This window comes from Neophocaena asiaeorientalis, unplaced genomic scaffold (assembly GCF_003031525.2).
Source record: "Neophocaena asiaeorientalis asiaeorientalis breed wild unplaced genomic scaffold, Neophocaena_asiaeorientalis_V1.1 scaffold521, whole genome shotgun sequence".
In the NCBI taxonomy this organism is placed as follows: Eukaryota; Metazoa; Chordata; class Mammalia; order Artiodactyla; family Phocoenidae; genus Neophocaena; species Neophocaena asiaeorientalis.
The window spans coordinates 2,787,992-2,802,341 of NW_020174712.1; the positions used below are offsets into that span (position 1 = coordinate 2,787,992).

General features: G+C 41.1%; 1 protein-coding gene and 1 long non-coding RNA gene across 5 annotated transcripts in view; both read right to left on the reverse strand.

Moving 5' to 3' along the window:
• Positions 1–5,830, reverse strand: part of CFAP97 (cilia and flagella associated protein 97) — a 34,748-nt gene extending 28,918 nt beyond the window's left edge. For 2 of the 4 annotated variants that reach the window (XM_024760024.1, XM_024760021.1), the window contains exon 1: positions 5,704–5,830. The gene's annotated coding sequence lies outside the window, so the exon portion shown is untranslated. Of the gene's footprint in view, positions 1–1,409; positions 1,586–5,601 lie in introns of those variants that run through there. The other 2 variants (XM_024760022.1, XM_024760023.1) reach the window with 2 other exon arrangements.
• A 7,523-nt stretch (positions 5,831–13,353) lies between these two features.
• Positions 13,354–14,189, reverse strand: LOC112409710 (uncharacterized). Its single transcript, XR_003005203.1, has 2 exons — positions 14,101–14,189; positions 13,354–13,972 (listed from the first exon to the last, which is right to left on the reverse strand). It is a non-coding gene; the product is annotated as an uncharacterized LOC112409710 (long non-coding RNA).
• Positions 14,190–14,350: the final 161 nt, after the last annotated feature.

A 14,350-nucleotide genomic window follows, 5' to 3' on the forward strand; every position in this document is an offset into this window, starting at 1 on the left:
TCTGTGGAAAGCCATTAGTTGATAATGATATTCAAAAGAGGCAAATAACATGAGCTATGTCAAAGGAAAGGTATATACAAAATTCCAATAATAATAATATGTAGCCAACAATCCAATTATGGGTTCACTATATTCAAATCATGATTAATTCCGTTACACCACATCAAACAATAAAAGACTATGTAATCTGTATCCTAAATCAGCCATGACACTCTGCAGCCTTTGTTTAAGTGACCCTGCAATCTATAAAAACAAGTAGGTAGAGACATGATTTAAAAAGCAACCAAACTTACACTGTTAACACTAATGTGACAGATTGATAGGTTAAGGTTTCTGCCATTAAAGTTTTGAAAAACTTAAGAGATTCTGATATATTAAACTTCCAAAAATTTAACTGTAATCAACTTTTAAACACTTAAGGGCATCTGATTAAATCAGTAAGTTTAGACTTAGGTTTATAAAAAACATCTAAGTACTTAGGTTTCCTTTGTGAGATCTATAAGTGTGTCTTGTTAGCTGTTTGAGGTACTTAAGAAAATCAAATATACTAAAATTGTAATTGTGCCATTAATTAAGCAGGTTTGCAAATGGTATACAGTATTCAGGAAAATTTAAGCTAATTGAAGATAAATTAAGAGAGGATTAAGTACAAGTGAGTTTTAAAATTCTAACACATTATTATATTTAAACTGAAATAAGATGTAAGTAGATTTTAAAGATTTCAGAGAAATTAGACTAAAACTTATATTTATTATATTTAATAAATATTAAATACAAGAAATATTATTTCCCGCAGCATGCATTAATGCCCTCTTTATGTTTTAAAATTCAAATCAACAGAAGGAAGCCTCCCCACCAAAGGTTTTACATATGTTAAAAAAAAGAAAAATTCAAACAAGTAAATTTTAAAGATCTAATTGGCTTTATTGAACAATTCATGAATCAGGCAGCATCCCATCCAGAGAGTAGAGGGGAGCTCCAAAGGGCTACAGAAAGGGAAAGGTTTTTAAAGGCAAGACAAGGAACTCATATATAAAAAAGACTATTTCAAGCTTAGGTAACCTACCCATGGGGGACGAAAGGGGTCTGTGTGGCAGTTTACCTCATCTCCCTTTGGGGGATGGACAGGGCCCTGTGACAGATTACCTCACTGGTGCTGACCAGAACATTTCTGGCTGACCGGTTAAGACTACATTTCTGGGGGAGGTTGAAGCTTCAAGTAGGTTAGGTATGAATCCCCAGTTTGGTGGGGCGGCCCAGCAGACATGACTCCATCTGGAGCCTGTAGTTTTCTTTTTAACAACTCCCCCGTTTTGATCAGACTCAGCTTAAATGACAGATGTGATTAAAATCTAAGGCATTAGCACCACTCTCAGCTACTGCTCTGAAGTTCTCAAAGTTTGCAGTACCTTTGTGTGGCATCCAGAGGTTATGATGCTTTTGCTTAACCCATGTGATATTCACAGGTCACAGCTTCAGGCTCAATCTTTAAGTCAGTCATTTTCTTCTTTACTTTTCTGACGTTCAGTCTTAGGGAGATCATTTCCTTGATGGTTAGTGGCTGTGACTGTGCATTACAGCATTTCTTTTAATACAGAAAAAAACTTGAATATAGGAATATTATGAATCCATTAAAATAACTATTTAAATCAGGGGTCAGCAAACTACTGTGCCTCGGCTAAATGCAGCCCACCATTTGTTTCGTAAATAATGTTTTATTGGGATACAGCCCCACTCACAGGTTTAGGAACTGTCTCTGACAGCTTTCCCACTACACCTGCAGAGTTAAGTAGCTGTGACCAATACCATAGGGCCCACAAAGCCTAAAATATTTACCAACTGATCCCTTTAATGAAAAATTTTGTGGACACCTGATTTAGGTGCTATTATCAGCATGAAAAATGCATAATACAAAATTGTTATCCATCTTGGGTTAATAATACAATTTAGACACTTAAACAAAAACTAGGGGAAAAAAAGAACAAAAAGGAAGAGTTGAAAAATCAACAATCCCGCTGCATTTTTAATATTTCCATTACTGTTATTGTAATAGTGTTCAAGCAATAAACTAAGCAAGTAAGTGAAGACAGGGAGTCTGCACACTGAAAGAGAACACATTGAGCCAGACACTCAGGCTCAAAACCTGGTTCTGACGCTTCCCAGTTGTGTGTTCCCGGGCACAAGTACAAGGATGTTCATCACAGCCCTGTCTGCACTGACACACAGCACTGACTTAGAAAAAACTCAATGTCTAGTAAGAGGAAAACGGAGAAGCAAAATGTTGTATATGATATATTATATATCAGTCAAAAAGGATAAGCTGAGATCTACAAAAATTATGTTTACCAAGAGAAAAGAATTAAATGAATGACAATACAATTATGAAAAACCACACACACACACACACAAAACAAAACTAAATTCTCAAGGGCACAAACATATAAATAAAATTCTACAGCATGGGCTGGGAGGACGTACACTAAACATCTAAGAGTATGAGCCTATAAGCGGAGGGAGGAATGAGGCTGGGAAAGTGGACAAAGGAGAAAAGTTAAGAACCTGGGCAGAGGCCTGTGATTACAGGTCATCACAGACCTAAAGAGTACGACCGTTCGTTATCAATCCAATTCTGCCCACCTGAGTTCAAAAAGAAAAACAACAAATCAAATCAGCTGCTGAACGATGGGCAGCTCTTATTAACATTGTCATTAAATTCTCCCCAAAGTCAGCCTTTTTTGTAAGATAATTCACCCTTTAATCCAAAATGTCAAGGGCTAAAATAAAAGAGCTGTGGTTACTGTTTTTCCCATGGTTAAGACTGCCTTTAGGACTCCAGAAATTTTTTTACAAGTTTTTAAAAATTTTAAAAGCGAATGGTTTCATAGCACAGCCCAGAGCACAAATTTTCCTAGCCAGTTTAAAAAACAAATCTTTTAAAAAGCTAATCATCCAAATCATTCCAACTTCCATCCCTCTGCAAAACTTGTTTACATTTCTATGGAAATAAAATTACTAACATAACTAAGTCTCACTTGTACTGGTGCTGTTATTCTACTACTAATAATAGCCGGAAGTATTGAGTATTTACATGTTAGCATCATTCTAAGTGCATTACAAGTATTAACTCATTGAATCTCTACAATAACTGTAAGAGATTTCATCACTCCCATTTGGCAGAGAGGAAGCTGAAGCAGACCAAGAACTTGCCCGAAGCCATAGAGCTAAGAAGCGGCACAGCCAAGATTCTAAAGCAGGCTGTCTTGAGGATCATGCTAACTAACCACTGTTCTACTCTGCTTCAAAGTATGGTCCTTCCAAAAGGCTAGGAACTGAGACTTCCTTTTTTGAACTTTAAAACACATTGTTGTGATATCTATTATTTATTTGATGGTAAACAGTGGGCAAGATAAGAAGACCCTCCCCTCACAGGGATTTTTAAGGGAAATGGGACTTGTTTAGCAATAGAGCTTTAGAAACAGTTCTTTGCAAAAAAGGGTGGTCTGTACAGTTAAAATTAGATACATATGTCAGTGTTTGCCACACATTTTACTAGATATATTTGCTGTGTAGCAGTTTTCCTCTAACAAAGTAATCTGGAACAAATTTCATTGCCATTGCAAATTAAATAAACCAACCACCTTAGGTAAATTGTTAACCTAGGTAATAAGAATTCAGAACTTTGAATCAACTTGTGACTCTCTATCCCAAGCTGAGCTCAGGACCCAACCCCCTTTCCAAAGAGAGTAATGAATTCCAAAGGTATTTCTGGCAAGGAGAGTGACATTTCTGGAAGTCATTAAACCTGGAGTAGCAACATACAGTGTAGGACAACTTGCATTACATTCTGCTTGGTCAAACCACTGGGTTAACCAAAAAGCTCGTTCAGGTTTTTCCACAACATCTTTTTGAATGAAGCACTTAGCCCTGGGTGCTATGGTGAAGAGTCTAGAACTGAAGTTATGATTAATTGGTTATCAGACCAAGGGCTCATAGGAATAAAAGAAATGACTAAGAGAAAGGGTGTGTTCAGATACTTGAAGGACTGTGATATGAAACAGACTCGAGAGCTATTATTTGTAGCTCCAGAGGTAGAACTTGCATCAACAGATGGAGTGCATATGAAAGCTGTTCTGAGTTTAACATTAGAATTGCTGAAAAATGGAATAGGCTGCCTTCTAAAATTAGGAGCTGTAAGTCACTAGATAATGCTGGAGCAAAGACTGGATGGCCATTTGCTGGGACGCTGCAGAGGAAATTTATAAATTTGGAGGCTATGACCTTTCCCAACCCTAACATGAACTAGGTCTAAATCCCAAAGTCTAACCGTGAGCCAAATGATTACAGATCCTTCTTTGAAATCCCTGTTTCTCAAAGCTGTTTCCTGCCTTTCCTGTCTTACCACACTGGGAACTCCTGGTATCTTGCTCATCTTTATATCCTAGTGCCTAAAGTAGGACCTGACAAATACTAGACATTCAAAGAATGTTTATCTGATGAAGGAGTTTGGAGTTAGGAGATTTAAGGCTGGGCCCTAGTTCTGCTCTTTGCTAGCCAGTTATGTAAGCACAACAATTACCTCTTTCACCTGAGCTAGTTTCCTACAGCTGTCCCTCATTCCCCATCCCTCACACACACAGGAATCAACTATCCCCTTATCTGCATTTATAAGGTTCCTGTAGTCCCCAGCAGGTGTAAGCATCTGTCTCCCTAAGTGGTCACAGTTCACGAAAGGGGTGCATAGCCCATTGCCTGGGAGACTTTTCAGGTTTAAGTTTAGGTTCATAACATCCAATAGACCGGTTATTGTAAGGACTTAAACATTCAGGTGATTTAATTAACGGAAAAATTATCCAACTGTCCCACTAAGCAATCCTTTTGATAACATTCACTTCAAAGTTAGTGAGATTCAAATCAAATGACAGTTCATCAGGCTGCAATAACCCTGCTCCTGCTCAATGAGGACAAGTACTTGCCAAAGGTGCCCGGGAATCACTTGGACACACAATTTGTACAGCCCCTGCAGAACCAGCAATAGAAATACTGATGCTTTCACGTTCCATCAGGAAAACACACAAATAGGAATCTGGCATTTTTAACTGCCATTTTGATACTATGACAGTACATTTCTCTAGTTTTGACATATGATTTGGTCCAAAGAAGGTAACCGATTTGGTACACGAAAATGCCGGGCCAAAGTAAACACCTGTATTCCAGGAACTCTGGTTCCTTACACGACCCCCTCCTGATCCCGCTAGGTAGCGGATAATAACTGACATCCCCCTCCCGCCTCAGGGGTCAGGGTCAAGTCCCCGGAGGTGGGCGGCGGTGCCCTGAGCCGGGATCCCGGTCGCGACCACGTCTTAAATTCACGGCCGACCCCGACCCCCAAGCCACCCGCGAACGCGCCCCAGGGCAGGCCGGGCCGTCCCACCGCGGCCGGCTGGGGTTGCGGGCCCCGTGGTCCCGCCGGCCCGGACGCCTCCGCGGTGGTTACACCCGCCGTCCGAGGGTCTGCCCGTGCAGCAGAGGAGGCGGGGCGCAGGGCTGGGGGCCCGGCCGGCCCGCCTTCCTAACCTCCCGCGCCGGCTTCCGCATACCGACCCTGCGTGCTCGCCGAGGCCTGGGCTCCGGAGAGGAAAAAGGATCCTGAACGGGGGGCGGGGGTTCTACGAGGGGAGGAAGGGTCACCCGCGCGCCGCTCACCTGGGAACCGCGAACACCGCAGCAGCCCAGCGCCGCCCGCGGCGTTCCGGCCTCGCGCAGGCGCACGCGCACGCGCTCCCGCAGTCCCTCCACGCGGCCCCGGCGGCGGCTCGAGCTTCCGGAGGCGGAGAGAGCGGAACTGGAAAAGAGGTCGCAAGGGGACGCGGCGAGTCCCATGGGAACGGGGCGGTACCAGAGGCCCCGCGCGGTGCAGCTCCTCGCGGCGGGCGTCACACAGCGCGGCGGGCCGACCCCGCTCCGGCCGCCGGGGGGCGCGAGGCCTGCCCGACGACTCTCCTCTCGAATGGCAAGGGACGCGGGAAGAGAGTGATCTCCGCGCCCTCGGCTGCCCGGTGCCCCGCCAGGGTGTTACTGCTGCTGCCTCTCGGCTGTTAACCGCAGTGCGGGTGGACCTAGTTGTTGCAGTGGCTGATGTCATGGGGAAAGCTGCTTTAATTATCTTGTACCCGAACAGCAGCAATGATAATAAATACGAAGGCGGCTGTGTCTGTGATTATTTCTGTCAGCAAAGTTCAGTTCAAAGAATTAGTTAGCTTTATGGGCCAGGGGCTGGTAACACATTAGAAAGTCCTCTGACTACTGGTAAATGAGATGGGTAGTTAAAACCATCTAGGAGGGGCTCCCCTGGTGGCGCAGTAGTTGAGACTCTGCCTGCCAACGCAGGGGACACGGGTTCGAGCCCTGGTCTGGGAAGATCCCACATGCCGCGGAGCAACTAGGCCCGTGAGACACAACTGCTGAGCCTGCGCGTTTGGAGCCTGTGCTCCGCAACAAGAGAGGCCCGCGCACTGTGATGAAGAGTGGCTCCCGGTCTCTGCAACTAGAGAAATCCCTGGCACGGAAACGAAGACCCAACACAGCCAAAAATAAATTAATCAGTTAAAAAAAACCAACAGCAATCTAAGAAAGATGATTTCTGTCCAATGTATTGAAGGCAGCAATTTTTCGCTTTTGAACTCGCAGGCACATAGTAGGTACGGTAGAACAATGGTGCGCCATAGATGCCCACCTCCTATTCCCAAACCTGTGAATATGATACTTTACATGGCAAAAGGGACTTTGTGATTAAGGATCTTCAGATGGGAAAATCAATCTAGGTTATCCCAGGTGAGCTCAATGTAATCATAAGGGTCATAAGAGGGGAGGCAAGAAATTCGGGGTCAGTAATAAAAGACATGGCACTAGAAGCAAGAGGTTGTAATACACAGCATGGTGACTAGTTAATACCCTCTTGTATGTTTGATAGCTGAAAGAATAGATCTTAAAAGTTTTCATCCTAAGGAAAAGAAATTTGTATATATGTGAGGTAATCAATGTTAACAAGACTTGCAGTGATCATTTCGTAATATGTACATAAATCATTTTGTTGTACACCATAATGTTATATGTCAATTATACCTCAATAAAACTGGGTTAAATTTTTTTTGTTTTAAAAAAGAAGCAGCAAGAGGTTGGAGTAAGGGACCGTGAGCCAAGAGTTGAAGGCACATCTGGAAGCTGACAAAAGGAAGAAAGGGGATTCTCCCCTTGAAGCCTCCAGAAGAAATGCAGCCCAGCCCATACCTTGATTTTAGATTTTGACCTCCAGAAAGGTAAGAGAATAAATTTGTGTTGTTTTAAACCGCTAAGTTTGTAGTAATTTGTTACGGCAGCAACAGGAAATTAATACAATAGGTACCCAATATTTTTTACATGAAAGTATAGGGAAAGGAACTGGTTAGCCATATCCTAGGGAGTCTCATTAAGGAATTGGCTCTATTTTTGTTCTTCATTATGCATTTTGTACTTATTGGTCGTAACTACCAACAAGCACAGAGAATCATTTCTCTGTCGTTTTAGGAGGCTAAAAGGAAGGATTTCACTTAATTTTGCTTGAAAAAACTATGCTGACACCATTTTCCAGGGATGGTTGTCCACCCTGTGGTCAGAAGTTTATTATACAAAGGAGTTGAATAGCCATTTCTCCAAAGAAGATGGCCAATAAGCACATGGAAAGGTGTTCAATAGCATTAATCATTAGGGAAATGCAAATTAAAACCATGAGATATCACCTCACACACATTGGGATGGCTATTAAAACAAAACAAAACAAACAGAAAATAACAAGGGTTGGCAAAGATGGGGAGAGATAGGAACCCTTGTGCATTGCTCCTGGGAATTTAAAATGGTGTTGCTGCTGTGGAAAACTATGGCAGTTCCTCAAAAATTTGAACACAGAATTACCATCTGACCTAGCAATTTCACTTCTGGATGTATACCCAGAAGAATCGAAAGCAGAGTCTCAAACAGATATTTATATACCCATATTCAGAGCAGCATTATTCACAATAATGCTTCCAAAGGATGGAAGCAACCCAAATGTCCATCAACAGATGACTGGATAAACAAATGTCCATCAACAGATGACTGGATAAATGTGGTATATACAAGTAATGAAATATTCAGCCATAAAAAGTAATGAAATTCTGACACATGCTACAACATGGATGAACCTTGAAAACGTTACACTAAATGAAAGAAGCTAGACATGAAAGGACAAATATTATATGATTCCACTTACATGAGGTACCTAAAATAGGCAAGTCATAGCAACAGAAATTAGGGTAGAAATTCCCAAGGGAAGAAGGGAATGGGGGAGTTATTGTTTAATGGGTACAGAGTTTCAGTACGCAATGACAAAAATATTCTGGAGATGGATAGTGGTGATGTTGTGCAACAATGTGAAAGCATTAATGCCACTGAATTATATTAAAAATGACTAAAATTGTAAATTTTGTGTATATTTTACCATGATAAAAAAATAAGATTATTATATCTCAAGCTTTAATTTTGGCTCTTTTCTGTGCTATGAATTTGTAAGTTTTGCACTTTCCCTGATTTTCTTTTCCTGAAGGAGCATCTATATTGAATGAATGAACCAATGAACTATATTGCAAATAAGCTCCTTCATGACAGAGATTTTATTTGCTTTGTTCCTCTTCATAATTCATATGAGGTCATCAACTCATAGGTGAAAAAAGGTCTTTCCCCAAATTCACTTAATCTGGACTCTTTTGTCAGAAAAGATGTAAATATTATCCCTCCTGTCCTTTTTAAAAATTGTTCCTCACTTATTTGTAAACCTCCCGAAACAATTAAATAGAAGAAATTCAGAAAGCAAAATGACTTAGATTCCCAGGAAAGGTAACATTTGAAATTTCCTTAACTCCCACAAAGCAGAAATAGCTCTCCTCTTGTCACCCTAGAACTCAGTAATACCTTTCTTATAATATGTATTACATTACTTTATGCCTCCCTTCCCCACCCCCTTTTTCCTCCCCCAACCCCAATTAGACTGTGAGCTCTTCAAGGACAGAGACCGTATTTTATACTACTTTCTAGCAGAGCCCCTGGCTAATATTTTTGGACTGAGTGAGAGAATGACTAGAAGTCACGTACTGCCTTCCAGAAGTTTACAATCTATTTAAAAGCTAAGTATGGAATTCCCTGGCAGTCCAATGCAGGGGGTGGGGTTTGGATACCTGGTCAGGGAACTAAGATCCCACATGCCGTGTGGTGTGGCCAGGAAAAAAGCCAAATGAATACCATTATTATTGTATTGGTTTTGTAAGGACATTTTCATGTAATGTAGAAAGCAGTTTGTTTTGTCCTTTGACATTACTTTTAACTATTGTATTTGAAGGATAGCATAATGAAGGAGAATCCTATAATTTAGGTCCTACCACCAACTAGCTATGTGATTTTGGGCAAGTCATGTAACTTCTTTGAACCTCAGTTTCCTCATCTGCAAAATGGGATTTTAATATTTAACTCTATATTCCTTTATAGAGTTGTAGTGAGAAACATGTTTTAAAAAGGATTTCTGAAAGTTAAAGTTCCTGTTCAGATATGAAATATTTTTATTACTGTTATTTTGTCTGTTCAATTATTCTAGATATATATTCCTAGAAGGATAACATTTATTCATTGAAAAATATGTAAATTAAGGGCCTACTCTGTGCCAACCCCTGTTCTGAACTGTGATTAATTCTCTAATACTAATTTTTACTTCCCCCAAATATGTTCTCTTTCCTACAGCAAATAAATGACAAATCAGAGACACTGGCTTCTTTTAGGTAGTGTATAAAAGCTTTATACAGGGCTTCCCTGGTGGCGCAGTGGTTGAGAGTCCGCCTGCTGATGCAGGGGATGCAGGTTCATGCCCCTATCCGGGAGGATCCCACATGCTGCGGAGCGGCTGGGCCCGTGGGCCATGGCCGCTGAGCCTGCGCGTCCGGAGCCTGTGCTCCGCAGTGGGAGAGGCCACAACAGTGAGAGGCCCGGGTACTGCAAAAAAAAAAAAAAAAAAAGCTTTATATAATCTTAAATGCATAGCATTAATCTTAAACTATTCAAGATCCTTTCCTAACTTATGCAAGTACGTGTAATAATTGTGCGCTGCCTGCTTTATATTTTATTCTACTCATGACAAATATGAAACAGCATATAAGTCAGTTCAAAGTTTTTCAGCGTGCATATATTTTGGAGAAATTAGATAAAAAGTAAACAATTTATTCCTTCTCTATAATCTGCTGTCCAATAATACTGGATATCCAAATCTAAATGAGCTTATAATTTTCTTTTATGCTTTGTGTTTCATAGCTTGAAAATGTTAGGGTAAAATAAGGCTAACGGCTATATCACCAAACTTCCAGCTGACAAACATAGTTGTACACTGCCTCCTATGTCCCTATCCTTATCCAGGCTCTTTTCTCTATCTCATAGGTAGGTGGAAGCAGATTATGAACAAGAACAGGAACAAGAAATGTGAACTTTAACATGTTTGAGGGATAAGTCCTTAGATGCTACTGATTTTGGTGACCAGCCGGATGATCCACCAAAAACTGATGAGAATACTCTGTCAAAGTAAATTGTGGTGGGTGTTAAAGTAATGGAACCAATGAATTACACCTCCCAATGTTTAACTCCACACGTAGGCCCCCTCTCCTATTTAACTCCTGGTTGGGCCATATGATTTGCTTTGGCCAATGGGATGTTAGCAAACGTTAACACAAACGAAAGCTTAAAAAGAACTTGTATATATCACATCTCTGAGATTGTCATGTGAAGAAGCCCAAGCTACCTCTTGGAGGATAAGAACACAGGGAGCAGAGACAAAGCCATCTCAATGGAGGCTCCATAGCCCAAGCAGCCCCAGCTTATGCACCAGGAGATCACAGCGTTGTTAGTGACCCAGGCAAGAAGAACAGAACTAACTGCTCAATGACCCCAGCCCAATTGCTGACCTACAAAATCATAAGCAAATAAAATGGTTTTTATTTGGTGGTAGTTTGTTATACAACAGCAGATAATTGACACTCTTATTTCCCTAAATTTCAGGTCAACACTTAAGTAAATTGAAATTATCCTTTTTTGTGTGTGATCTACCCTCGTCAATTCTTTATCTTGATACCAGCTAATTTAGTTTACAATACTTTCCTTTGTAATTCTCTTTCTCTTTGAAGATTAATACAAAGACACTTCTGCCTGAAAGTTTCCCAATATGAATAATTTTACTTACTAATAAGGAGCCCCACTCAGCATAATTTATATATCTGTGTTCTAAAATTTTGTTCAGATTCACCTTCCTCTTCAAAATGCTGCATATGTTTCCTTTAAGCTTTAACAGTCTACTTTTTTAAAATAAATTTATTTATTTATTTATTTTTTTGGCTGCATTGCGTCTTCGTTGCTGCTCACGGGCTTTCTCTAGTTGCTGTGAGCGGGGGCCACTCCTTGTTGCGGTGCGTGGGCTTCTCATTGCGGTGGCGTCTCTTGTCGCAGAGCACGGGCTCCAGGCGTGCCGGCTCAGTGGTTGTGGCTCGCGGGCCCTAGAGTGCAGTCTCAGTAGTTGTGGTGCACGGGCTTAGTTGCTCTGTGGCATGTGGGATCTTCCCGGACCAGGGCTCGAACCCGTGTCCCCTGCATTGGCAGGCAGATTCTTAACCACTGCACCACCAGGGAAGCCCTACTATTTGTTTTTAAAGTATTTTATAATTTTTTCACTTTTATTTTTTGAAGTTTGACCATACTTATATCTGTATTTTCTGTAAATCACACTCTGCTTGAAAGTTACAGAAAAGAGAGGTTAACGGACCTGTTAGGGTCTTGCACTGAATCAGTAGGAGAAACTATAATGATACCTAGGTCTTTTGATTCATGTTAATACCTATTCACAATTTTACCCAAAGTGGTCAAAGGCAAATACTGTGGTTTTCTCTCTAATCCTGTGGTTACCTTCAAGGAGAGCCAGGGGGTTTAAGGAGAAATATACTAAATAGTGAAGGGGAAGATGCATCACATATTTTGACAGAGATTGGGTGTTGTCTACCTATTTACACTATCTAATATTTTAAATGTCAAATTTTCACTTAATTTGTCCTTATAATATCCCAGTGAGTTCAGACAAACACCATTCCCATCTTACATAAGAGAATAATGAAGATAGCCTGTGGAGCATTTAATTATAACCCATCAGAATATGCTGGCCATAAGGAATATAAATAAGGCATCTCTACTTAATTTGGTCTTTAACTTAGACGTGGTAGGACTCAACACCGACTTCTGGGAGGGAACACCGGATTCTAATTTAATACCTGACTTCTCCCTCAATACCTCCTGATCCCAGGCACTCCCTTGTATATCGTACCACCTCTCAGTGTTCCTCAGACCTTGCACAGGGTAGAAACCCAACTACTACTTGTTAAGTAAATGTTTTTTTTTTTTTGAAGTAAATGTTTGAATTGTCAATGCTGACTTAGCAAATACGACATATACTTTAAGGAAGATTTCTGACCACGAATGTACATTTATCCAGATCTGCATTCCTGGCAACAATATACAGGTGTGTTGGAAAGATCATGGTCTTAAGAGTTACAGACCAGGGCTCTCAATAAAAGATAGTTTCCCCTTTACTGATTGTGGTTTTACTGACTTTAGTGATTATTATAAATCATTTTGCACTTGTCAGGGGGCTGGCTAAGATACGAGCCATACTCACAAAGCAACAAAACTAAACACTTTTAAAAGCATGGAATACAGGTACTAAGCTCATGGATTTAAACCCTGTTTTTTCTCCTTTGGAATAAGGGATGACGAAATGAGATAGAGTTTTTACGCCTGCGCGTCCGGAGCCTGTGCTCCGCAGCGAGAGAGGCCACAACAGTGAGAGGCCCGCGTACCACAAAAAAACACAAAAAAACAAAAAAACAAAAAAAACCCAATAAACTTTTAAAAAATGACAAATGTGAACATATTTATTTTTATATAGGTACATAAAATAATTCATTTCTACGCTGTTTTGTTAGAGCTTAATATTAGGGATAATTTTTTTTTAGACCTCCTACTTCATCTCCCACTTGAAATCCATGCCATTCCAGGAAAATTTATTACAATGATGTGAATACATGGGTGGGCTGTTTATGTCTATGGACACTGGTATTTCTTCTTTTGATTAATAACCTCTTCGATAATACTTTGTTTTAAAAGAATAAATATCCACTAAATAGTTTACTTTGTATGAATGTTATATATTTTTCCCTCTGTTGAAACGACAGATATTGCTTATAGAAAAACCCAGTATAGTCACAGTATTTGAAAATATATTTTAATGCTTACTTTTCCTAACTATGTCTCCTGGAAAGCAGGATATAACTCAATTTATTGCGAAACAATAGCGCTTTTAAACTGTTGAAATTCTTCATGACTGCTGCATGGAGAGAGTTCTGGGCTTTTGCTTTTTAATGTTTCCTGTATCCTTCTCGGCTTCGCTCATCTGTTTACCTCTTTCCCTTTCTTCCCCTTTTTATTGTTGATTTGCCCTCTCTATCACCCCCTTTTAAATTATCATTAACGTCTTTAGAATTCCTTTATTCATTAAAGATACATCTGCTGCTTTTCTGGCGTTCATAATTTCTAGTATTTCGCATGTTGGCATCTTCTCAGTAAGCATTATCTGTATATTAACGCTGGGACCATGATAGGAGAAGAAAATATGTACTCTCAAAATTATCTGGACTACTTTCACTTGCGTGGGTAGTAGCATTTGTACTGAATCGTCGGCGACAAAAATACAGGGACTTGGAGCCAGTGACTATGGCAGCTGTGCACACCCTCTGGCACCAGGCAGACTTTTTTGGGCCTTTCCGTAAGAAGGAATTGCAGGCTTCATCTACTGCTCCACATTTGTCTGATTCCGTTCCTGAGGCGGCTGCGTGGGAAAGAGAAGGTTGTTAGGAGAACTGTGTTAAAAGTGAGGCTCAGGAACGGTTGCCTATTTAAATAGCAGGTGCAAACGGCGCAGAAATTTTGCGGGCTGTAAGCATGCGAGGAGGTTACCTGTCAGTGATGCGCGGGGAGAGGATTAAGGGATCACCTGAGCTCGAGAATTACAAACGCTTCTGACACCTGCAGCAAAAATGTCCATCAACAGACGGTATGCTGGGGGAGGGGCGGGGAGGAGCGCAGGAAGGCAGTTTTCGCCGGGATTGGTGGCGCCCCTTCCCCGCTGGGCAGCGGCAAGTCAGACCCCGCCCCCGCACCGCGGGTGGGCGGCCGGGCGGGGCGGGGCCGGGCACCTCCCCCAGTC